Source organism: Symphalangus syndactylus, chromosome 23 (genome assembly GCF_028878055.3).
Source record: "Symphalangus syndactylus isolate Jambi chromosome 23, NHGRI_mSymSyn1-v2.1_pri, whole genome shotgun sequence".
Taxonomy (NCBI): Eukaryota; Metazoa; Chordata; class Mammalia; order Primates; family Hylobatidae; genus Symphalangus; species Symphalangus syndactylus.
In genome coordinates, this window is record NC_072445.2 from 15,520,600 (window position 1) to 15,547,450 (window position 26,851).

General features: G+C 52.8%; 1 protein-coding gene across 11 annotated transcripts in view; it reads right to left on the reverse strand.

Annotated features, from left to right (window-relative positions):
• TFEB (transcription factor EB) overlaps positions 1-26,851 on the reverse strand; it is a 52,877-nt gene that overhangs the window by 11,739 nt on the left and 14,287 nt on the right. The window contains exon 1 of one of the 11 annotated variants that reach the window (XM_063632132.1): positions 22,243-22,302. The exons of 9 other annotated variants lie outside the window; for them this stretch is intronic. The gene's annotated coding sequence lies outside the window, so the exon portion shown is untranslated. Of the gene's footprint in view, positions 1-10,506; positions 10,687-22,242; positions 22,303-26,851 lie in introns of those variants that run through there. One more of the 11 variants, XM_055263000.2, reaches the window with a different exon arrangement.

The following is a 26,851-nucleotide window of genomic DNA, read 5'->3' on the forward strand; positions in this document are numbered from 1 at the left end:
ATCGTCCCCATTTTTCCGGGAGGAAACCGAGGCACAGAGAGGTGAAGGAACTCACTCAAGTATACACAGCTGATTAAGTAGCAGAATGGAGATTTGATCCAGGCAGGCTGGCTCACAGCCCCCACTCTTTAACTACTATTCTGGGCTCTCCCAGCACCCCAAACTGTTCAGAGTTGTTACTGCTGCAGAGGGGAGTGGGAAGGGGTGATGGAGGTGGAGGGATAAAGAGGGATTTTTATAGTTCTTCGTTCCACTGGAGAAGCACTCAGCTCTTACGGTGGGAATATGTGCGACTTGTGTGATTCTGTTAACAGAAGGCAGTACAGCAGCTTCTGGGGGTTTATGGGGGGGCCCGACCTGCTTCCAGTGCTTCCAGTCATGTCCAAAGGTGGGTCGCCAAGGGGAAGGAATCCCCCCAGCTCCACCTGGGCTGGCCCAAGCCCTGGCCTGCTTGGTGCAGTGGTCATTAGGCCAGCCGCGGACCCTGGGTGAGGACACCAAGTGGCCAGCAGAGGCACAGAGCCAGGGCCAGCAGCCACTGAGCATTTGGAGCTGGAGGGCCAGGGCCCCACTCAGTTTCTACCACAGCCCCAGACAAGGGCTTCTGAGGGGAGTACCATCTTCATGCAGTGCCCACAAACTACTCTCAGCTGACGCCAGTCCATTCAGTGGCTTGTGAGGCCTGAACTGCCTTGAGGATTTTCCTGCCCTCTAAATGATCCTTTAAAACTTGGAGCAGGAAGCTGAAAACACACTCCATGACCCATGGACCTACTCCTATGCATGCCCAACAGAAAAGCACTCACGTGTTCACCAAAGCACTATACTAGAATGTTTGCGTGTATAGGAACCAAAACTGGAAACCACCCAAATGTCCATTAAAGAAAGATAGATAAAGAAGTGGTGGGCCAGGCGTGGTGGCTCATGCCTGTAATCCCAGCAGTTTGGGAGGCTGAGGTGGGCAGATCACTTGAGGTCAGGAGTTCGAAGCCAGCCTGGCCAACATGGTGAAACCCCATCTCTACTAAAAAATACAAAAATTAGCCAGGCGTGGTGGTGTGCGCCTGTAGTCCCAGCTACTCGGGAGGCTGAGACAGGAGAATAGCTTGAACCCAGGAGGCGGAGGTTGCAGTGAGCCGAGATCGTGCCACTGCACTCTAGCCTGGGTGACAGAGTGAGACTCCATCTCAAAAAAAATAAATAAAATAAATTGAACTGGTGGTACATCCATACAATCAAATGCTACAAAGCAATGACAGCAAATGCACTGTTGTTACACATGACATAGATGACTCTCGCAGACATAATGTTAATGGAAGAAGCCAGGCACAAAAGCATATACAGCATGCTCTGCGTATATGAGTTCAAAAAAATGCAACATTAGCCGGGCGCGGTGGCTCAAGCCTGTAATCCCAGCACTTTGGGAGGCCGAGGCGGGTGGATCACGAGGTCAGGAGATCGAGACCATCCTGGCTAACACGGTGAAACCCCGTCTCTACTAAAAAATACAAAAAAAAAAAAAAATTAGCCGGGCGTGCTGGCGGGCGCCTGTGGTCCCAGCTACTCGGGAGGCTGAGGCAGGAGAATGGCGTGAACCCAGGAGGTGGAGGTTGCGGTGAGCCGAGATCGCGCCACCGCACTCCAGCCTGGGGGACAGAGAAAGACTCCGTCTCAAAAAAAAAAAAAAAAAAAAAAAAATGCAACATTAATCTATTATGTTAGAACTCAGGATCCTAATTACCCTGGGGGAGTGCCTGGGAGGGGACACAAGATGGCTTGGTGGGTAAAAGGATTAGGAAAGTTCTGTAATTTGATATGGGTGTTGGTGCCATGAGAGTGTCATACTTACAATAATTTGTACAGCTGCTCCCTTACAATTTATAATTTTCTGTATGTGTGTTATACTCTCATTTTAAAATCACATAAGAATGAGGGCAGACCAGCCTGGCACGGTGGCTTACGCCTGTAATCCCAGCAATTTGGCAGGCTGAGGCAGGCAGATCACTTGAGGTCAGGAGTTCAAGACCAGCCTGGGCAACATGGTGAAACCCCGTCTCTACTAAAAACACAAAAATTAGCCAGGTGTGGTGGCACATGCCTGTAGGCCCAGCTGCTTGGGAGGCTGAGGCAGGAGAATTGCTTGAACCTGGGAGGCAGAGGTTGCAGTGAGCTGAGATCACACCATTGCACTCCAGCCTGGGCAACCAGAGTGAAACTCCATCTCAAAAAAAAAAAAAAAAGAATGAGGGCAGACGTTAAATAGTTTGAAAGAAGAGTTATGTAAACTACCTTCACCAACACCACCCCTTCCCCAAAACTCCGCCTTCCCCAAGTGTGTCTATGACTTTAAAATGCCTTTGGTACCAGGCACCTTCAACACAACTGCCAGAGCATACCTTGGTACAACCTCTTTGGAAAAGCAATTTGGCAATATATGTCAAAGCCTTGAAAAATATTCACCAGTCCAAGGAAGTAATCATAGATGCAGAAAAGGATTTTGTGCATAAAGATGCACTTCACATTATACAGAAAAAAGTCAAAACTAACCTCAATGTCCAGTTATAGGATAGTTAAATAAATTACGGTGTGTCCCTTCTGATGGACTGCTATACTTAAAATAAATAACATGAGGATATGTCAGGTGACAAAATGTAGGATGTAGGGGGAATTGTATATAAAATCTGATCATCACAATGTAAAAATATGTATAGAAAAACCTCTTGGGAGGAAATATACAAAATTATTACTGACTTCTTTGGATGATGTAACCATAAGTATTTTGTGTGGTTTTAAAAGCCTTTTGGAATGTTATTCTTTCTCTAGAATGAAGATGTATATCTTTCTAATTAAAAAAAAATATTTTATGCTAACAACTAATGCTCATAGAATGCTTACTGTGTGCTAGGTACTGTTCAAAGCACCTTATGTAATTATCACAATTATTTCATGATGTGAGTGACGTGGGTACCATTATTGTCCCCACTCAAGGAATGAGGAAACACAGGCCCAGAGAGGTTGTCACTTGCTGAAGGTCACAGAGCTAATGAGTGGCAAGGCTGAACCCTGGCAGTCTGGCTGCACCACCCCAACCCTGGGGCTGGGAGTTTGGCCTCAGTCCTGCATTCAGGGTGAGGGCGGCCACGTTTTGTTTTAGTAATTCTCACTGAAGAAGTCTCCCTGCGATCAAAGAGTTTCAGCAGCTGATCTCTTTCATCCAGCCCAGGGGCCAGAGGGTGTCCGGGATGATGGAACAGTCTGGAATCCCCAAACACAGGCAGAAAAAAAAATTCTACCCTTCCTCAAAGAGCAGAGATAATTTCCTGTATTCCAAGAAAAACACATGTCTGGCGGCTGAAACAACAAAGTGTGCAAGCCCAGCGGCTGGGAGGCCTGTTTAAGCCATTTATGACGCTCTGCACCTCTGTGGTCGGAAGAAGTTTCCTTCTGATTCAGTCTGTTACACACTCTCGGTTGTGGGGGAGCTGCCCGGTCAGTCGTGGGGAAAGAAACTGACCGCTAAACAAAAGCTTCCTGAACAGGTGCGAGATTCCTGGAGGCAAAGGAAGGGCTTTGTGGCCTCCTAGGAACCTTTCAGCCTAGGGAAGGGAAGAGAGGAAAAAATACCAAACTTGGGGTTTTTCTCAGCCCCCTCTGGCAGAGGAGGCAGCAGAGGAAGTCCTGATGAACTAGGAAACAGAACAAGGACATCACATAATCCTCATGGACAAAGCCATTCCAAATTACGGAGGTGGTCATGAGTCACTGTAGGGCCTGGGGAGGGGGCATCAGATGGCCCAGACCCAAACAGGGTGAGGGGTGGAAAGGTGTCCTACAACTCCCAGGAGCCAGCAATCCTGCCCATATGATGCTGTGAGAAAGGCCAGGTGCTTGGGTTCAAGTCTTAGCCTTGGGCTGGACTCAATTGTCTAGGCATGGCCTCAGTCTCCCCATCAGTCAAGCAGGGATGGCCAGCTGGGGCCACGTTTCCCTCAGAGCAGTTGTGCTCTAAGTGAGGAGGCTGGGTGTGAAAGTTGTCTCAGGTGTGAATTTGTGGGCAGAGGGGAGGTTTCACCATTCTGGTCACTGTTCAATGTTGCTCCATCCAGGCCCACTGGGGGCATCCCTGCACAAGTTCCTTTAGGGAAAGGGTCCCATCCGTTCACCCATTCATTCACACACACACACACACACACACACACACACACACACACACACACACACCATCTGAAAGCCCAGACTGGGACAGAGCAGCCTAGTGGTAACCCCAGCCTCAGTCTCTCCTTACTAGATAGGGGTAGGAAGGCCTCAGACCAGCTTTTCCTATTACCAGGAGCCCTCTGTTTCCTCTCCAAAAGCCTTGGGTCTTCTAAGATTTTCTTTTCCAGAGCTTGTATATCAAGTCATTCACTGCAGGAGATGAGAGAGGCAGGTGAGCAATAACAATGTCCACCTCTTTGGGTTCTAAGGGATAAGTAATCGGAGCGTTTACCACAGTTCCTGGCACACTGGAGATACTTCATAATATAGCCTTTTATTATATTAGCTGGCAACTTCCAATACGGAAACATAGCAAACCCAAGACACCTGGTAAGTGTGCACTGTTTGATTGGAAGATCCTTGATATCAGAAGCAGAAATGAGGTCAATGGGACACGCACATGCTTTTAACAGTTTTAATGCCATGTTTTGGTCTTTTTCCCTTTTAGTGAAGTGTAACTTATCCTAGCAAAATGCATAGATTGGTAGTGTACAGCTCAATGAATTTTTACAGGTGTGTGGCCTTGTCTAATCACTGTTTAGATCAAGATGGAGAATGTCACCATCACCCTGGCAGGTTCCCTCCGGGACCCTGTCCTGCATCACCATGGCTTAGTGCTACCGGTCTCCAACAGCACACAAAGGCTGCCATGCAGGATGTGGTCTTCACACCTACTGAGGACTGACCAACCCCTATTTGTGATGAATAAAGATCAAGAAACAAAGAGGCCAGGCGCGGTGGCTCACACCTGTAATCCCAGCACTTTGGGAGGCTGAGGCCGGCGGATCACAAGGTCAGGAGATCGAGACCATCCTGGCTAACACGGTGAAACCCCGTCTCTACTAAAAATACAAAAAATTAGCCGGGCGTGGTGGCGGGTGCCTGTAGTCCCAGCTACTCGGGAGGCTAAGGCAGGAGAATGGCGGGAACCCGGGAGGCGGAGCTTGCAGTGAGCCGAGGTCTTGCCACTACACTCCAGCCTGGGCGACAGAGCGAGACTCCGTCTCAAAAACAAAGATCAAGAAACAAAGAATGAATTACATAAGGAAGCAGGGGCTCCAAAAGGGAGATCTGCACAATTCGCTTCAGTGGCAGCAGAGCAAGACCCCAGGATGCGTTCTGCACCGCCTCTTCCAAACCCCCTGCAGGGATGCGCTGCGGGAGACTGCAGGGCTGGGGGCAGGGGGCAGTCAGGGGCTTGTTTGTAAATCTCTGAGCACCAGCAGGAGGTGGGGAGGAGGGAAAGGAAGGAGAGGAGAGAGGAAGGGCGGTCACACAAGCTCATGGCCCACTTAATGGCCTCCTGTTCCCACAGCTCAGGCCCATCAGCCCCAAGTTTCAGCTCACATCCCACAGGAAAGGGTGGGAACTGGCGCCTCCTGGCTGGCCAGACTGTTGGCCTGGGACAACAGGGAGAGCAGCTTCAAAGGCCATTGCAGACCAGGGAGTTGCCCTGTCCTGTCGCACTGGGACCAGCTGGGCCCTGGCAAAGAAGACTGCCACTGGGCATGGCAGGACAGGGATGAGGGACACGTAGCTAAGAGGAACATGAAAGGAGAAACTAGAAAAGGATTCCACTCCTGTGATATGCGTGGACTGGCCCAGCCACCCATGTGGACCCTCTGTCTCTCCGTGTCTGCTTCTCTCTCTTTCTCTCTTCTCTCTCACACACATGCACGCACACATGCACACACATCCATGTGCACACGCGTGTAGCCGCATCCCTCAGCTGCCGCTTGCAGTCTAAGGATCCCCTTAGCAGGCAGCCACCTTTCTCCTGGGTTGGGGAGTGGTGGGACTGAACCCCTACCCCTTGTGCCCCTGCACCTGCCTCCTGGGCACTCCATCTACTCCAGCCTCCTGCCTGTGTCTGCCATGCTTTGTTCTCTAGTTGTTTCCTTGCCACCTACCAGTCTCCTCAACTACAAGGAAGTTTCATAGAAATCACTTTTCTTCTTCAGAACCTCCACACCATCCCACCCATCAGACTTTCCAGAAAGAGATGCAGGGCCCTCAAGGGCTGCTGGTCCAGTGACCCCCACACACTCAGTTATCACCCACTTGGCAAACGCTCCGAGTCCCTCCCACACTGCACTGCGCAAGGGGCCTCTGTTCAGTCGCATTCATCCCCACAAACACTTGATGGGATAAACAGCAACACCAGCAGGATAGGAAACCAAGACTCAGAAAGGTTAAGTAGGGCCGGGCGCAGTGGCTCACGCCTGTAATCCCAGCACTTTGGGAGGCTGAGGCAGGTGGATCACTTGAGGTCAGGAGTTTGAGACCAGCCTGGCCAACATGGTGAAACCCTGTCTCTACTGAAAATACAAAAATTAGCCGGGCGTGGTGGCACATGCCTGTAGTCCCAGCTACTTGGGAGGCTGAGGCAGGAGAATGGCTTGAACTCAGGAGGCGGAGGTTGCAGTGAGCTGAGATCACGCCACTGCACTCCAGCCTGGGCGACAGAGCAAGACTCCATCTCAAAAAAAAAAAAAAAGAAAGACAGAAAGGTTAAGCAGCTTGTCAGGGGTCACACTGCAAGAACACAGTGAAGTGGGACTTGAGCCCAGGTCTCTCAGGTATGTGACCACCACCAGCTCCAGCCCAGGAGAGGAAACCTGGGGCCCACAGGAAAGGTGTCCCCATGTAGATGGCTTGTTGTCCCGTGCACTCTCAGTCCTGCGCCCCCCTCATCCCATGTCACCCTCAGCGAATCCTACAGAGGTTCCCCAGAGAGGCCTGCATGTTCCTCAGCTCTCCCAGACCCCACCCACAGATACTTTTTGCTAAATAGCCAAGACATCCATGCCCAGGAGGCTCAGAGGGTGACAAATCTGAACCTCACTGAGACGGTTAGCCCACCCGAGGGCCTGGGTCGGAGGGGGCGGAAGGCGAGGCTATATGAAGTTGGTCAGACAGAAATGTGATTCCAGGGATCAGAGACCTGGCACCAGACCATAGTGAGGTGAGGGTGGTAAGGGTTAGGGGAGGAGTGGGGCTCAGCCATAGATGGCTCCTAGGACAGGAAAGGGGCCTGAGGGTGACAGAGGGGCTTAGAGACTGAAACTCCACTTGCCCCAAGTACCCTCTGACCCACCCCAGCAAACCTGCTCACGTCCCCTGCAGGGAAGATCAGCTAAGTTTTCGTGGATGCTACATCAGCCTATGTGGTCAACGAGGTCCCTCCCCAGGGAAGACGAGGCCTAAGACTCTATCTGACTGGTTAGTTCATGCCATTGTGGACTTGGGGCCCACAAGCTCTGACTCTCTGAGATGAGTCTGTTTTGCAAGGACGCCTTCAGCCTCCACGGGCCCAGCATAAAAGCCTCCCTAAGGCCAGAGTGGGACTGGAAGGCCTGCATCTGTATGCACCACCCAGCTGCGTGACCTTGAGCAAGTCCTGTCCCCCTCTCCGGGCCTCAAGACCCTCACAAATAACATGCAGAGGCTGTGTGGGACCTCTCATAGGCTCCCCGCCGCCTGCCTGGTGTGCTGATGGTTCTGGCAGCATGGATGTGTGGAGGGCTGGTCCGGTGGAATCGGCCTGCAGGGCTGGGAGGGGAAGAGCCAGGCACCGGTTTCACTGTCCCATGTGCTGGCTACCCCGGCATTGGGGAGCTCCCTCTCCAGAGCCATGGCAGCTTTAGGATCCAGACTTTGCTTTTCCATCTCCTCAGGAGAAAAGAATCCACACTCCAGCGTCTTCTGCTAGCTGCCAGCTGTTTAGGGCAGGGAAGGCTCGTTGACTCCAAGTGTGAGAAGAGGCAGGCACAACGAGCACAGCCGGGCACACAGCGGGCACGCAGAGCAGCTTCTGGCTCCTGGTCCCAAACCCAGCCGCAGGCCCAGGACCCCCTGCATCTGTCCTGAGTTCTAATAATGGCTCTCAGGGTCCCAGTGACTAAGCCACCCCCGCCTCAGCCCTCCCTGCCCCAGGCCCAAAGTCCTCAAAGCACTTCAATCCCACCAGTGCCTGGCTCCTGCCCCTGCTCCTGGGGCTGCTCCTCCTCCATCATCTGCTGCCCCAGCCTCCCCAGCCGCCCCAGCCGCCCCAGCCTCCCCAGCTGCCCCAGCCTCCCCAGCCGCCCCAGCCTCCCCAGCTGCCCCAGCCTCCCCAGCCTCCCCAGCCTCCCCAGCCTCCCCAGCCTCCCTGTGGCTGGTCTGCTGTAAAGAACGACTCCCTGGCTTTGTTTTTAAGAGTTGAACCTGCTTCTGAGTACTTTGGAAACAACCACTGTACAACTGAAGTAGCCAGGTCTAAACAAAAGAAGACAGTGGAGAGGGGAATGGGGAAAGAAAGGACAAAAACACCTAGAAGCATGGACAACTTCATTAAATTCACAGAAGGTGGCCTGTTTTCTCTCAGGTGCAAATCAAGAGGCATTAGTACTATGCACATTGAGTGCTTACTCTGCACCAGGCACTGTTCTGCGTTGATATGTGTTACTACTGATTTAATCCTCACCATGATGGAGGCGTTCACATATCCCGTTTTACAGAGGCGGCAACTGAGTCACAGAGAGGCTGAAAACTTGCCCCAGGTCACACAGTTGGTAGGTAGCGGAACTGGGGCGCCTGGTCTCCCCACAGTGTGCTGGGTGCTCCTGTGGAGAGTCTGTCTGGAAAGTGCCAGAGGAGGCAGGTAGGGAGTCTTGAGCCCATTAGTGAAGGGGCTCTTGGCTAAGCAGGTGAGGGCAGGACACCAGCCTCCCCTCAGCTCTTGTTTCCTCTAGAACTACTCCCATGCAACCCTCCTTCCCCTCAAGACATCCTTTCCACCCAAAACCACCCAGGACTACCCTTGCAGTTCCCCAACAGAGCCTCTGACCCTGCCTCCACCTCCACCGCATCATCTGTCCTGAGTCCGCCCTCTGGAAGACAGCCGGGCTTAGTGGATCATGAATATGCTCTGGACCCTGAATTCAAATCTGGCTTTGCCATTTGTCAGCTCTGTGACTGGGGGCAGGTGCTTAACCTCTCAGAGCCTCAGTTTCCCCATCTGTACAACCGGATGGCAGTAATGCCACCTTCCTCAGAGTCAGTGAAGGGGTAAATGGAACGGAAATATGTGATGTGCCTAGCACCTTGGAGGTGGTCTGTGAGTACTAGCTCCCTGCCTGGGTGACCACCGACCATCTGGCTGGACGGTGAGGGCCTTAGATGGGAGAGGGCCTCTTAAGGCATTGCACGCCCTGTTTGCTGGTTAGAAACAGACTCTCAGGCCCCACCCAGACCCACTGAGTCAGAATCTGCATTTTAACAAACTGCCCTGGGAGATGTGTGGGCACATTAAAGAAACTTTACTTGTTGCCTTCTGGGGACTTAGTTCCCTGGTTCCAAGCATGAAAATTGGTGGCGGGTGGGAGGACACAGCAGGGAAGCACAGGCCCCTGGTGGAAGCACAGAGCTATTTTAAAGGACAGGCAGGGCCCTTCTGAGCCCCACAGGGAAGTTAAGCAGCCTGATTCTCAGGCCCAAGAGCCAAGGTGGAGGCCAGAAGGCAAGGCTGCAGGCGGGCTCTGGCCCACGCAGGAGGGGAAAACAATCCAGGTCAGTGGGGAAACAGCTTCAAAGCCGAGATGGTTACCAGTGGAAAAGTAACCCAGACAGACCATATGAGACACACCCATTCGTGCACACACCACCTCTCGCACATAAGCCACTGTCCACACATACACACTCACCATCACACACACACTGCACCAGGACTTGCCTGCCTGCCCAAAGAGCGGCTCCAGAAGAGAGCAGACAACCTTTGGGACAGTGTGTGCCTGGGCCTGTGTGCTCCGCAGGAGGCCTGGGAGTGTGGAGGCTCCCACAGCAGGTCCAGGAGCCCACTCTCTCCTCCACACGGCTCTGCCTCTGCCTCCCACCTGCCTAAACCCCAGCTCCATCTGAGCAATGAGAAACCTACGTCCTGCTCACCTGAGGTTGGCAAGGACCCAAATTTTAATTGGTCACCTGCCTGCTGACTCCCCTCTCCCCCAGTACACCAACATTCTCCTCACCAGGTTGCTGGGGGGTAATCAGCAGAGTGGAGCTCTGACTTCAGGGTTCCCTGAGAGGCAGCCATACCGCAGGGCCTGTGCCCACTCCCATGTACACTCACACGGGACAGCTGTAAAGTCCACCCTCTTCCCAATGACACAGCTTCTGAAGGGCCAGGGACCCTCATCCACCCTGTCCATGAAGAGGTGACAGCTCTCAACTCCACACCCATTTTCAGCTCAGAAACACAAACCCACTGACCTCTTTCACCACTGCAGCCTGGACCTCTTCCACCACCACAGGGCCCCCCAGGCTCAGATGGGCTCCAAAGAAACCCTAAATCGTGGGGCCAGAATCCCAAGCAGGCCTAGGATGTCCAAAAAAGAGCCATCAACTAGGGAGGGTCGGTCTGGTCGCAGCAGGGTGTGTGATTTCATGGGTTCTGGAAAGGCCCTCTGCCCCAAAATATCTTCCCTCTGGGTCCGGAAATCCCTCCCAACCCTCAGATTCACTGCCGGGAGAGGCTCCCACCTGAAGCTCTCGTCAGCTCACACCGCTGGGAGAGGCAGCTGACAGCTGGCCTGAGAGCGGCCAAAGATGGGCAGAGGGAGAGTGGGTGCCAGGCCTGGTGACCGTCATCTCGCCAGGGCCGCCCTGCCCACGAGTTCCCACCAGGAGAGGGCGCCCTTCCTCCCCAACCCCAGAGCACGGGTCCCCAGAATCCAGCACCTCTAGCCAGGGAGAGGGGCCTAGCAAGGACAGGGGCCTCAGCATGGCCTTCCACGTCCATGCCAGGGGAAACCAAGGCCTGCCCCAACTGTCCCCTTGAGGAAGCTAAAGTGCCAGACAGCTGGAGGGGATGGGAGCCCTGAGAGCGGGGAGGTGGGGGGCAGAAGGGGGAATTAACCAGGTTCCAAAATAGCACATTTGGTTCTGCCTCACTTCACCCTGTGCAGCGTCTGGCAGCTTCTGCTTTCGATCTGAGTCACGCCTGGTGGGGGCAGGACGGGGCAGCCAGTGCTGGCAGAGGCCACTAGACAGCACAGGCAGTGGCCCAGGAACTCAGCGGGGGCTCTTCTCCCCTCACAACACACATCTACACCCACCCCCAACCGCCCTTACACCCCCCAACCCCCATCCTGCCCAAGAGTTGGGCTTCTGGGAAGAGCTAACAGGGGACCACCCCAGCATTCCCAAATGCTGTCAGCTGCCCTAGACCCAGAATTCAGCTTTGCTCCTGCCCTGTCCATGTGCACTCCGACTGGCATTCCCACCCCATCTCTGTCAGGGAGCCAGAGGAGAAGATCTGCACTGGAAGCCACCATCTCCCCCCGACAGAGGAGAAATGGCCTCCTATGACAACATTCCAACAGCCCACCATGCCACCCACCCACCCACCAGATGGAGTGAGTGAGCTGCCCCCCGACCTGCCCCCATCTCCCCCCACCCACACCCAGGTATGAAAGGAACAGGAAGCAAAATTCACACACACACACACACTTCCAGCCCTCTTTCTGTCCTTAAACACCATAAGAAGCACTCTGCCTTTACCAGGACAGAGCGAGGAGTGGGGTGCCTTGAACTCTGCATGTGGTGGGGTCAGGGGAGGAGCAGCGGGAAGTCTGCTGTCTCGTCATCATTCTCTTCCACTCATCTGGGCTCTGTGCCCTCCTGCCTGCCCAGCCCCAAGGCTCGGAGCTGCTCTGCTTTCCCCCATAGAGTTGAGACTCAGGCAGCAGCTGCCTTACACCTTCTCCCTGGACCCAAGATGCTTGAGCTCAAACCTGAGACATAAACCCCACCTTCCAATGCCTGAACCCATCCTCTCTGTTCTCCTCCCAACAACACACCTCCCTGGAGTGAGTGCAGCCACCTTCCTATCCAAGTGGTGGAGTGGGGAGATGATAGACTCGGGCTGCCATGGCTGGGCCTGCCCACAGGGTAGGGAATGGCACAGGCAGACACACTCCTACCCCTGCCACCCCAGCACATGCACCCAGAGCAAACCTGGTTTGGAAATGAAACATCAAGGGGAAAGGCTGGGGCTGGTGGCTGGAGGAAGAAGTCAGAGGGGCTGTGACTTGGCGTGCCTGCCTGTGGCCCAGGACCCTGTCTCCAGTGGGAGCACACCACCAGGCCCAGCCCCTGCCCCATCCCCATCTCCTGCCCTTCCCCTAGCCCCCACCCCAGAAGGCCTTACCTACACGCCACTTCCCTCTTTTAATTCTTCCCATTCCCTGCAAGACCTGTAGCCTGAAGCTGGGAGGGCTGGGGATGGGAACAGGTGGAGCCCAGGGGGAGAAGGCTTCTCTCCAAGGAGCAGACTGCACGAAATTACTCCCCCACCAAAATGTCCCTGAATTGTATCCTGTTCCTGACAGAGACACAGAGGGAGGCTACTAGGAGGCTCAGTTCCCGGCTGACTAAAAGGCAGCCACGTGGCAGCCATGGGGCTAGGGGTAGAGGCAGGGGCAATGACAGAAAGGAAAAGGAAGTCAGAAAAACCACTACAATCACAGTCTCAGGATGCTAGAGTTGGGAGGGAAGTGGAAGACAGCTCTAGGCTCTGTGGTGCCCAGTACGTCTGTACCTCCCTCTAGGAGAGGATGCCATGCCACAGGGGTGTTGCTGGCCTTGCACAAGGCCTGGGAAGGGCGAGCTAGTGTCTGGCACATGGCAGGCGCCTCAGTCACACAGGTCACTTTCCTCTGCTGTGAGCGCCTGGAGGCATCCTGACAGCTTCCTCTTTTTGTCCATGGCACCTTGTAGATGCTCCCTAAGTATCTGTGAAACACAGTGAACATGGAACTGGCGACTGGGGAAGGGTCTGCCTGGGGAAGCCTCTTGGACACAGAAAGGGAGATGTGAGAAGAGGGTTTGGCAGACCCCCAGGGCTGGGCTTGATGAGGTGACAAAAACTATCAGGGCCCCAGCCACATGCTCTGGGCCCTCACGGTGTCAAAAGTGCCCACCTGAAGATTTCCAGGTGCCAGCACCTGAATTGGTGCCTGAGCCAATGAAGTTAGCACCCTCCCTTCCCTACCACCCCTTAGCCAAAGACACCTATCACTTGACTGGGGAACTCTAAAGCATATTCTGCAGAGGCCTCCAATGGCAGTGAGCCTCAGATGCCCACAGTCACCTTGCTCCTTCGCACACATTTTATCAGCTTCCTTCCCTTCCTGTCTCATGAATCCTACTCTACCACTGGTGCTCCCTGGGGAAGCCTCCCAAATAAACTGTTTGCACTCATATCCTTGCCTCAGCCAATGGGCCCTGAGGAGGCAGTTATGACCTGATATTGAACAGCTAACTCTAAAGCTTAGAAATAAGGGCCAATAAAAGGGTCAGAGTAACGCAAGCTAGCCCACCCTACAGCGAAGGAGAGAGGCAGGTGTGAGCTAGGGGAAGACCAGTCACTGGGGAGACTGGTCAAGCTGGATGCAATGGCCAAATGCGTACTTGGAACTTCCCCACTTGGCAGAAGGTTAAGACTGCCCTCAGAAGGAGAGCTGGGATGGTAGAGAGAAGAAAACAGGACTTGCCAGAGTTGCAAGTTGCATGGAGAAGAAGCCTCCATACCGGGGGTAGTGATGGCAACATTAGGTTGCTGGTAGCAAATGCCAACAGGACTAGAAGTCCAGCATTGCCTTCTGCCCCCAGGCTGCTCCTAGGATAGAGCAATAGAGCTCCAGCATTCCAGAACCTTGGCATGCCCGTTCATTCAATAACACAGCTATTATGTTCCACACTTAGAACTAGGCACTGGTGGCCAGGCGCGGTGGCTCAAGCCTGTAATCCCAGCACTTTGGGAGGCTGAGGTGGGTGGATCACGAGGTCAGGAGATCGAGACCATCCTGGCTAACACGGTGAAACCCCGTCTCTACTAAAAATACAGAAAAAAAAATTAGCCGGGCGTGTTGGCGGGCGCCTGTAGTCCCAGCTACTCGGGAGGCTGAGGCAGGAGAATGGCATGAACCCGGGAGGCGGAGCTTGCAGTGAGCTGAGATCGCGCCACTGCACTCCAGCCTGGGGGACAGAGCAAGACTCCGTCTCAAAAAAAAAAAAAAAAAAAGAACTAGGCACTGGTGACACCAAGAGAGGCCATTTGATTAAACACTAAGAGTGTGTGTTTTGAACCTAGTCAAGCTGAATCCCAGATCTGTCACTTTCTAGCTGTCTGATCTTCATCAACTTACTTAAATTCCCAGGGTCTCAGTATCCTCATGTGTAAAATTAGGACAATATCCATCTCGGAGAATTTCTGTAAGGATTAAACGTAAAGTATCTAATGCAGTACCTGGCACAGGATAGGTGCTCAATAAATATTTGATGGATGCATGTATATAATGGATGGAAGGACATAATGGATGCATGCATAAATGGATGGGTGACAGATGAAAAGGTGGATATAATGGTGGGTGGATGGATGGATGGATGCATATAGTGGATGAAAAGGTGGATATAATGGATAGATGTATGCATGGATAGATGGATGGATGTTTAAAAGGAGATGAAAAAGGCACTAGTTGTCTGCATTGTTCCCATCTGGTTCAATATCCCTTTCCATTAAATTTTTTTTTTTTTTTTTTTGAGACAGGGTCTCACTCTGTCATCCAGGCTAGAGTGCAGTGATGCAATCACATCTCACTGCAGCTTCACCCTCCCAGGTTCAAATGATCCTCCCACCTCAGCCTCCCAAGTAGTTGAGACCACAAGTGTGTGCCACTATGCCCCCACTAATTTTCTTATTTTTTGGAGAGATGGGGGTCTCATTATGTTGCCCAGGCTAGTCTTGAACTCCTGGCCTCAAGCGATTCTCCTGCCTCAGCCTCCCAAAGTGCTGATCTTTCCACTAAATTTATAAATGAGAAAACAAGATCCCATCACTCCCTAATTTATCTATTTTGGAAATCTACATTTTCATTAAACAGGTTGACAAATATAAAGTAAGATCCTTCTAATGGACCTTAGCCACATAACTGGGGCAGGATCATTCCCTGAAGGATGTATAGAGTTACAGCAGAATAGAGGATATCCTCCTGCCCAGTTGCCTTCAGACCAGCTCCCACCATGTGGTCATGCTGCCAGTACCCACCTCTCAGCAATCCAACTCCACCCAGCTCCTATTCCAGAGAAGGTGGGCCAGGGACCAGATAAAGGAAGGGGAAGCCAGGCAAAAGCACAGCAGGGAGAACAGGCCAGGATGGCCAAGGAGAAGAAGCCAAGAACAGAATGCAGGGATTTGGGACGGGGTGACTAGGGATCAGAAAGAAGAGGCTGAAGAGCAGAGGATTTATTGTCTTCGGAGAAATGAATGAAAGAAAATATTCCTCAGAGAACAAGGGAGCAAAAACAAAATGAAACAGACGGAGCAACACAGAAAGATCATTTTCCTGCTCCATCACCCCCAGTTGCTCTCCACTACCCACCAGATAAAGTCCAGGCGCTCTAGTTGGGCCTCCAAAGCATGCAGGATCCCTCTCCCTAAACGAGCACTGGGTGCAGCCAAGGGTACCTCCTTGCTTTCTCACCCCAACCCAATCTGGGCCCCCAGACCCTCCCCCAGTTCCTCTCCCACAGATTATCCAACTTCTCCTCCTCTCTGGAAGCCCTGCTCCAGGGTCTCCTCCTCCTCCAGACAGCACACCCTGACTTCACCCACCTCTAATCACCATTTGAGAACAATTACGTACTCTGTTCCAAGCCTGGTTCTGTGTCTGACACAGGAATACAAGGATGAATAAGACAGCCCCTGCCCTATGGTTCTTACAATCCAGCTTGGAAAAAACATCATTACCTGATAGCATATATTGTATTTCTTCTACCACTATGGATACTACTAAAACTTGTATTGAGTTGTAAAACCATCTATCAAGGATGGCTTCTAAAGCCATGATAGAGCCGGTGCCAGGCCCTCGGCTTTATCATGTATTAATTCATTTGGGTTTCCCAATGACACTAGGAAGTAGGAAATACTACTGTACTCATTTTACAAATGAGAAACAGGTACAAAGAAGTCGCCTGTCTGGTTTTCTCAGCTGCAGTGTGAACTCCTTGAGGGCTGTCCCTTGGTTTCCTCCTCTCCCACACAGGCTCCAGGTAGAGGACACTTGGACATGGCCCTCTGGGCTCCACGTCCCCACTGCTGTGGCCTTGGGTGAAGGTGTGCCGACTGGTGGGTGGGAATGGTATACATGCAGGAAAATGAGCGCCAGCAGAATAGAGGAGACTGGCCTCCCAGGTGGGGTATGAAGGGACACAGTCTCGGTGTCCCCTTCCAGCATCTCTCTTCCCTGCCCGTCCCCAGGGTCCAGCCTTGGCATTTCACAATCCTGCAGTCACTGCAGAATTCCCTGTCCCTTTGCTAAGAGCGCTGAGGTGGTGTAGAAGGAGGGAGCCAGGCTTCATGCCCAGGACAGACAGGGGAACAAAAGGGTGGGCTGTTGGAGAAGGGAGGAGCCCTTCAGCTCCCCCCAGCCCCAGGGGATCAAGCCCCTCTGAGTGAATAAGCCTAGCCTGGAAAGTAAAACACAGGGCAGGCCCCAAAAGGGTCATGTCTGGGCACCCTCACCTTGGCAGGGGGGTGGTGGAACACGGGCCTGCGGCAGAGGCAGGGTCCTCATGGCACCGAGCTGGGCCGCCCCCTTGGCAGGCTCACCCAGCTCAGAGGCCTCTTCAGGCTGGGAAAGCTGAGGAGGTGGACGGCTCAGACCCAACTTAGAATAGAAGCATCATGAGGCATTAAGTGGGGTTCTGGGTTGGTGAAGGGGGCTTCGCACCAGCCTGTAGAGCTCAGGAGTGGGGGTCTAGTCCCCAGCCCCAGCCATACCTCACCTCAATATTCCTATCCCCTCCCAGAAGGCACAGTGGATGTACAGTATGGGTAGAGCAGGGAAACTGAGGCACAGAGCCTGTCCTCCAGCTCTGGAAACCTGCTCTGCCTGTCTGGCCACCAGCACCATCCTTGAAAATGAACCCCCATGTTTCTCACAAGCACACAGGACTCCAAATCCTACCATTCCAGGGTCCTACAGGATTCCAAATCCTACCGTCCCAGGGTCCTCTTCTACCCTGGGGACATATATTTTCGAGAAAGAGGCTCCCCAAAGTGGGGCTGTGGGAAGAGGGCACCGTGCCTTTTCCTGAGTCCTGGTCTGGGATGGGGTGACGAGCACAGTAAGGGGCTCAGCCACAGCTCTGGGCTCCAATCCCAGTTCTGCCTCTCACTAGCCATGAGGCCTTGGGCAAGTTACTGAAGCCTCTCAGGCGTCAGTTTCCTCCTCGGGGAACGGGGCTAAGTCTCCCTGCTCTTATCTCTCATAGTTGATAGTATCCAAAAGGTCCTGGTACCCCACCCAGGACTCATACCCTTAATCACTAGTCCTCCCTCTTCCTCCTCACCAGGGGCCCAAGGGCTCAAGCACTGGCAGGGGCTGCTGAGGAGCTGACGGAGCCACTGCTGTTGATAGAGCCGGTGCCAGGCCCTGGGCAGGCACGGGGCCCAGGCACACAATGGGGCTGTGTGTGCACCCAGCATTACTCTGGAGTGGAGCTGGGCAGGCAGGCTGGTATCTGGGGTCAGGCCAAGAATTCATGTCTCTGGAGAAAGCCTCCCCACCCCCTCCCAGGCAGCACAGCTCTTTCCAGGGGTGAGCAAGCACCACCCACTCCCCCACCCAGCCTAGGAAGGGAATGGGAACTTGCCCTGGTGGCAGGTACTGGGGAATGGGGACTCCTGAGTCTAGCCACTGGCTGGGCTGCTCGCTTGCGAGGCATTTTGGACCCATTATGTAATCTGGGGTTTCAGCCTCCTCTTTGGCCAGAGGGAGGGTGAAGTCTGCGGGGGCCGGGAGAAAGAGCAAGAGAAGTCTGGCTGCGACCCCCACCCTATACAGAGGGCCTCAGTTCTCCCTCCCCAGCTTACCATGGCCCTGGGCTCAGTACAGGTTTTCTGAGGCACCCAGGACTCCTGGCCACCCAGCCTGCACCAGGGTGCTGGGGTACCCCAGGAGAGGAGCTGGCTCACTCCCCAGGGGAATGAGTCACCAGCTGGCTGCAGCCAGGATGGCGAGGCGGGTGGTGGGCAGGTGGAGCTTGTCCTCTCCTGTCCCTGGCAGGTCTTCTCAAGCTGGAAAGCCACTCGGCTGGTATCAGTGCTGACCACAGCATCCCAGCCCAGGCCTCATCAGGCCACTTCCTCTGGTGCAGGGACCGTCTGGCTGCCGGATTCAGAGAGACTTGATCCCCTCCGGTCCCTAGGCTGACTCACTCTTATAGCTGTAGGCATGGGCAGCCTAATCCTTTGATTGTCTCTGAGAGGGTGTCAGGCTGCAGGGAAGGGCAGCCACCTACCCCCAGGGAGAAATGCGGTCTGAGGCGAGGAAGGAGGGGAGAACTCGGGCACCTGGTGGGCAGCAGGGAAAGGCAGACAGCCAAGCCACCTTACTCCTCAGGCTGTGGCCAAAACAGGGAGGGCCCCTTTGCATGAATCATTTTCTATTCTCCCCAAAGCCAGGAGGCACCCAGGAACAGGAGCTAACTGGCCCTGCTCCCTGGCTGGCTAGACATGTGGCACCCTCCCTCATGCCCAGTCATAACGACACAGATAGGAGTCCTGATGCGTGCCACCCACACTCCCTGAAGGTCATACACAAAGTCACAGTGGCGGCCCAACCCAGTGGACACAGTTGGATGGCCACCCATCCCCTGACACCCACAGGAACCCCCCAGCCTGAGCTAGAGTGGGCCACACCACATCCTGTAGGCCCCAAAAAGTGCTGAGTCTGGGAGCACCTCAGCTCCGAGGGCTCCTTCCTGGTCAGAGGGCAAGGACCTTTCCCAGCCAAGACCACTGTACTGAGTCCTGTGTGTGCATGTGTGTGTGTGTGCGTGTGTGCATGTGCGTGCGTGTGTGTGTGCGCGTGTGTGTGTGCATGTGCGTGCGTGTGTGTGCGTGCGTGTGTGTGCATGCGTGCACGTGCGTGTGCGTGCGTGTGTGTGCATGCATGTCTGTGTGTGTGAGTGTGTGTATGCATGTGCTTCTACCACCCCTACCCTGAGAAATCACCCCCATGCCCTGAGAAAAGAGACGGTGAGAACCAAAGGGCCTTCGGAACCTGAGCCCATCGTGCTTATTTGCCAGATGAACAAACTGTAACTTACACTGGGGAAGTGTCTTTGTTCTAGATTATGAATAAGGCTGAATCTGGAACCCAGGCTGGGGTAGCTTAAGGCTGGTCAGACAAAGCAGAGGATGGGGAAGAGGGAGCAGGGGTGAGAAGGAAGAAAAGGGAGGCGGGGGGAAATTCACCACCACATCAGAGGTGCGGCCTTGCTGGTATCATTTCATTCATTCATTTCAAATATTTCTTGAGCACTTACTACATGCCAGCACTCTGGCAGGGCCTTTCTGCCCAAATTACCCCTCCCTCCTGTGAGACACTGCTTCTGAGATGGACTATTGTCTTCAGGGGACCCCCATCCCGAGGGTGCGGGGAGACTGGGGCAGTGCTGGAAGATTGAGTGGCAGCCCGGCCCCAGAGAGGCCCTGGAGGCAGCGCTGGAAGATTGAGTGGCAGCCCGGCCCCAGAGAAGCCCTGGAGGCAGCCTCCTCTGCGCTTCACACCCCAAGGGACTCCAGCCCTCAGGGAATCCAGTGACCACAGCACTCCAGACCCTGATATACAGGTTGGCACCCCTCCGGGAGTCCATGCCAAGTCAGAGGGCACAAAACGTCAGACGACAAGGAGCCTGGGAGTCACCTACCAGAAAGTCCCAGGTTGATTTTAGCAGCAGAACTCCCATTTTCAGACAAAGTCGGCCTGGACCCTTGATATGTAAAACATGAGGATGAAGCAGCTCCATGGAGCACCAGGCGTCAGTATGAGGAGCAGGAGAGCAGCGTGGGGAGTGGGGAGGATCACCCCACCTGGCCTCCAACCAGGGCCTCCCCCACGCTCCCAGACAGTACCCAAGGCACCTTCTGGGACCGTGAGGAAGAATCTGAAAACCACAGTTTTCTCTGGCCTCTCCATGTTGCAGAAGCCTGGAGGAAGCAGGGAGTATGTGCGGACCACACAGCTTAGGGAGAGCGAGGACCACAGCCCTGGCTCTCCCAGCTTCCAGGCCAAGCTATTTCCCAAGACTCTCAAGACAACAGGACCCCATCCTCCACATGGGAAAGGGACACAGCAACACCCCCACTCCCAAAAAAGTCTCATGAGCCGGGCAAAGTGGCTCACACCTGTCATCCTAGCACTTTGGGAGGCTGAGGCGGGTGGATCACCTGAGGTCAGGAGTTCGAGACCAGCTTGACCAACATGATGAAACTGCATCTCTACTAAAAATACAAAGATTAGCCGGGTGTGGTGGTGCATGCCTGTAATCCCAGCTACTCGGGAGACTGAGGCAGGAGAATCGCTTGAACTCAGAAGGCGGAGCTTGCAGTGAGCCGAGATCACGCCACTGCACTCCAGCCTGGGCGACAGAGAGAGACTGTCTCAATTAAGAAAAAAAAAAAGTCTCACGGATTCAGGTCCTCCCATGCTCCCAGTACAGGGCAAAATGCTCCATGTACATCATGCCTATGACCCAGGTATTATCATTTCTTTCTTGTATATAAAGAAATGGGCGTTCAGAAAGATTAAGTGACTCATCCAAGGTCACCCAACCTGTGAGTGGCAAAGCCCAGATTCCAACCCAGCACATAGCTCTTGACCCCCACTGCAGCCTTGCAGACATCACCACCGTCGTGATGCCTGGCTATAACAACTTCTTCTGAGCCCCACTGCAAGCCTCATCTCACTCAAAGAAAAGCTGAGAGGTCTCCTACCCAACTCACCCCAACAGGATGTCACATACGGAGCTTCTCAGTAATATAGCACTATCACTGCTACTAATACCACCACCTCTCTATTATACAGCACTTTCTATTTAGGCAGTTCATACAGTATTATCTTACTTAATCCTCACAACACTGCACTCCCATCTCCATCTCACAGAGGAGGAAACTGAGGCATACAGAGGTTGATGAGTTGCCCAAGTTTACGCAGCTAGGAAAGAGCCGAGCTAGGATTCAACCCCAGGCAGTCTCACCCCAGTGGTACACCCCCTCCCTATAATGTCTGCTGGCTCCTCCTTCAGCGGTAGCTGTCACAAGCACCCTAGTTTGGGGCTTGCCTCCCTCCTCTGAGGCCTCTCTGCAGGGGTCCGAGGCCAACTGGACCCCTGAGGGGTGGATGTGGGAAAGCCTATCTGATGAGCACCTTCAGCTCATCCTCTCCAGCTGTGGTAACACCATCCCTGCCACCCACCCACTCACAGGAGCTAGAGCTGAAAGGATGAGATCCTGGGAGAGCAATCAACGCACAAGCATGAATACGACAACTACTGCATGCCAAGCTTCAAGCTGTGGCAGGTGCAGGAAGTAGAAGATTCTGTCCTTGCTCTCCTGCCAGAGGCTCCAGTCCCCAGAAATGTCCAAAAGAGTAGCCCCTGCCACCCCCACCCCCTTTAGTGCTGGCTGCACCAGATGTTGGCAACACTTAGAAACAGAGCTAAAAATAGACTCTATAATGAGTCTGTGCTAAGAATAACTTGGGCAAACCACCCTCCAGGAGAGGACACTCTCTGACAGGGAGCCACCACCTCCTCCCACCTCACAACCCAGCCTGGCCTACCCCCTGGCCCATCACTCGGAGTCCGCCACAGCCAGCAGAGGACCTGGAGCATTTTGACCCTAACTGCTGTGTTGATGGAAGCATCGGCATGCCCGCATGCACCCTACACCACAAGCCAGGTGACCGGCCACCCTCCATGAAGGGTGGGGACATCAAAGGACTGGGCAGAAGCTGGTGGAAACTCCCTGCTCCAGGCAGAGCTGTACTGAGGCACCAAGTCACTTGAGTTGTTTCCCCACTCTAACACCAACTCCCAGCAGGAAACTAGGAAAACAGGGCCCCCAGCTCAAAAATCGTGCTTCATTTCATGTCTCACCTGTGACATGGGTCCCTCGAGTCAGCTAGACTGGCCCACTTCAGACATGTTCAGGGGAACTGAGAGCAGAGAGAGGCAGCAGTACACTGAAAAGCAGACACCAACTGTGGCCTGGGGAGGGGATCAGAACTTTAGGGCCCCAACCATGCTAGCTCCCACAGCCAGGGCCTCCTTTTCCCATGTCCTCACTGCCCCCAGAAATTATAAGAACTGTCAGACTCATGGATATCTGCATATGGATTGAAAATTAGTAGAGCACATTCATGTATGATATCATAGCTGAACTTCTCAAAAACTCTAGAAGACAGACAAGATGATGAGTTTCATTATACAATTGAGGAGAATGAGGCTCAGCAAATGGAATTAACTTGCAGCTGGGATGAAGCCTTATTGCCATCTATTAGTCTGAGAAGGATCTCCCAGCAGCCATAAACTAGGCATAGCTCCATCTCATAGCAATGCCCAGAAGGAAACAGACACCCTCTAATGCTGGGAGCCAGCGGGAGAGGGCCAGAAAAAGGTAAGGAGCTCTCAGGAATGAAACAGCAGCACACACAACACTTCTCTGAGGACAAAGGAAGAAGGAAGAGGAAGAGGTATCCTAGGCAGAGCACTGGCCGTGGAGTCAGGAGCAAGGAGTCTGGCCCTAGCTCTGTAACAGGTAACTGCATAACCTGGGAAAATCCCTTCCTAAGTTTCATTCCAGGTCTTAGTTTCTCTATCTGGAAAATGGGGCTTTAAACACCAGGCCTTTGAGATACCCTAGAGTATATATCATGACCACATATTGGAGATGTACAACAAAAATTAGCATATCACAGGCTCTGGCAAGTCCTACAGCAAAGAAAACCATTTGGGGTTTTGTGTAGTTGTATATATTTATGGAGTACAAGGTGATGCTATGATTTATGAGCACCATGTGGAATAATTAAATCAAGTTAATTAACATATACATCACCTCAAATACTTGTCATTTTGGGTGGTAAGAACATTTGAATTTTTGTTTTTGGTTTTTTGTTTGTGGTTTTGTTTTATTCTGTTTGTTTGTTTTTGAAGACAGGGTCTCGCTATGTTATCCAGGCTAGAGAGCAGTGGAATGATCACAGCTCACTGCAGCCTCAACCTCCCAGGCTCAATTGATCGTCCCACCTCAGCCTCTCCCATAGCTGGGACTACAGGCATGCATCATCACACCTGGCTAATTTTTGTATTTTTTTGTTTATAGTAACAGGTTTCACCATGTTGCCCAGGCTGGTCTTGAACTCCTAGACTCAAGCAAGTCTCCCGCCTCGGTCTCCCAAAGTGTTGGTATTACAAGCATGAGCTACCACACCCAGCCTAGAACATTTAAAATTAACTCTTAAATGATTTTGAAATATACAATACATTACTATTTACTATATTCACCATGCCGTACAATATATCTCAAGGAAAAAAACTTATTCCCCCTGTTTAATTGAGGTTTTGTACCCTTTGACTATCATCTCTCCATTCCCCCAACCCCTATTTTTCTTTGACTTACAGTCTCCTGTGCCTACTTGACCTCTAAACCTTTCCACAGAAAACATCTTGGGAAACCCTGGAATAGATTTGGAGCCACCAACTCAAATGCCTGCAGGGGCCAACCAGGAAACATGAAAGCCTGAAGCAGGCCCAAACACAATCCGTCCGGACCTGTGGTTAGCTGCAAACCCTAAAGAATTCCTGACAGCTCTGGAAATTCAAGTAGTCTAGCACAGGGGTCCCCAATCCCCAGGCCACAGACCCATACTAATCTATGGCCGGTTAGGAACCAGACCACACAGCAGGAGGTGAGTGGTGGGCAGGGAGGCAGGTGAGCAAAGCTTCATCTATATTTGCAGCCACTCCCCATTGCTCACATTACCACCTGAGCTCCACCTCCTGTCAGATCAGCGGTGGCACTGGATTCTCATAGGAGTGCAAACGCTGTTGTGCATTGTGCATGTAAGGGATCTAGGTTGCATGCTCCTTAGGAGAATCTAATGCCTGATGACCTGTCACTGTCTCCCATCACCCCCAGATGGGACCGTCTAGTGGCAGGAAAACAAGCTCAGGGCTCCCACTGATTGTACATTATGGTGAGTTGTATAATTATTTCATCATATATTACAAAGTAATAATAATAGAAATAAAGTGCACAATAAATGTAATGCTCTTGAATCATCCTGAAACCCTCCCCTGCCATCCACCCGTGGAAAAACTGTCTTCCATGAAACCAGTCCCTGGTGCCAAAAAGGTTGGGGACCGCTGGTCTACCACTTCTATTTCACTGAAGGTCTCCTTCAGGACCCATCCAATAACCTCAACAACCCTATTGAGAGGAGCAAGGAAGGGGTCAGTACCCTGTGTCACACAACTGAGGAGACTGAGACCTAGGAGGACAGACACCCGGCCCAGGGTCACAAGGCAGTTACTGGCATGCAGGTCATGCAGCAGGTCCCATTTATTCGGCCCTTATTGTGTACTATGTACTTAGTCATTACCTCACACGGCTCTCACAACAGCCCTTTGAGGAAGGCACAGAGGAAGAAACCAATGGTCAGAGAGATTCAGTCACTGTTTGAGGACCCACAGCTAGAAAGCGGCACTACCCAGATTTGAACTCTAGTATCCCGAATCCAGAACTCAGGCCCTCAAGCCAGCTGTCCCATTTACTAGCTAGGTAACCTTGGGTGACAGATTTAACCTCTCTGGGCCTCAGCTTCCTCACCTGTAAAATGGGATAATAGAAAGATCTGCATTCGGTTATTGTATAAAGTTCGCAAATATATAAAAGTGCTTAGCACAGCACTGGCACACAGGAGTGCCAATATATGTGACCTGTCATTAAACACCACATTCGACTGTGGGAGCTCATGCCTGAGCCTCTGGGCTCTGTGCTCAGTGGGTTGGAAGCCACCCACAGCCTCCTGGAAACTGGCCCCTGCCAATCAGTCCTAGGTTACTGCCTCTCCACCCGCCACCACAGCCTCTCAAGCTGGGACTCCTGGGGTACTCAATGAAGAGTGGAGCTTTAGAGGTCGGGGGTTCCCAGATTTAGGCCAGATCTGGGTCTCATCATCTGAGGCCCCTACTGGGCTGCCTGCACTCAAAGCTGGGGATATCCCCAGCCTACCATGGGTCACAGGCTTCTCTTCCCACCGCCCTAGGTCACAGGGTAGGGAGGCCAGGGGCTCTCCAGACAGGCAGCTGATGTCCTCATGACTTTCCCCAATCCTCCCAGCCTTAAAGACGACAATCATAACCCACCCAGAGCTCTTCACACTTCCTGCAGCCAGTTCATCCACAATAGGTCACAAGATGGGCATCACCACCCAGGAGGCTGGCTGCTCAGGGGACAGTGTGCCTCCTTTACAGATGGAGAAACTGAGGCCCTGCCTAGGCCAAGCACTTGCCAGGGCAGGGATCTAAATAGTGGGAAGTCTTCTGGCTTCTGGATAGGGCTCAAGCTGAGAGCCAGGTTGCAGGCCAGGCCCATGCGGGTCTAACCCACAGTGACTATAGATCCTGCAAGCTGGGGGAGGGGGCATCAGTGAGGCCGAGTCCTTCTCTACCCCACCCCACCCCAGCCAGGGAGACTGGTACAGCACTCACCCATATTAATTATTCCATCATATATTACAATGTAATAATCATAGAAATAAAGTGCACAATAAATGTAATGTTCTTGAATAATCCTGAGACCCCAGACAACCTCCACCCAACCCCCTGCTCCAGTGAGCATGGGCAGCTCCTGCCAGGCCTGACGCTGCAGCCTTCCACTGACGGCAGCCTTCCACTGACGGCAGCCTCCCACCTTTCCAGGTAGCTCTCCGGCCCCCAGCCCCAGCCCCCAGGACCCAGGCCAACCATTCACCCCAGACATCACCTCCTCTCATCGTCCCCACCTGACACAGGGTCATCGCCCAGGAATCCCTCTCTGACCACTCGGCTCCCTCCTCTGCTGACCCACAGTCTTGGTAACCACCTTGCTAAGAACTGGGCCCTGATTCTCCAGTCAGACCATGAGGTTTGCTGAGGACAGGCACCCTGGCCATAGCACTGCTGCTGCGCCTTATACTCAGTAGGTGCTCTATAAACATGGCACAGGAGGGACAGAATCTCTAATGCAGTGGCGCCAAAGTTTTGGACCATGACTCACAGAAAAATATACTTTATTTGACAATACACACAAACACACACACACACGAAACATGTTCTACACAACAATGCTTACTGATACTGAGCAATACACTTGAATATTTTCTAGTCTCTTTCATTGAAAAAAATATTCATGGAGACCCACCAAATTGATTTCATGGCTGAATTAGGGTCCAATTAGTGGCCCTGATCCACAATTCGAAAAACCTCCCTCCAAAAATATCTGTGCAGCCCAACTCTCTGCCTGGCGCGCCCTCTCTACAACAGGTGTCTAATAATGGCATCCATCTGTCAGACACTTATTCCAGCCCAGACCTGTGCTAAGCATTTTACTATGGTGTCTTATTTCATCCTCACCATCACCCTAGGAGATAGGAACTGCTATCACCCCCATTTTAAATGTGGTGAAACTGAAGCCTGAGGCCTGAGTAACTGGCTCAGACAGAGC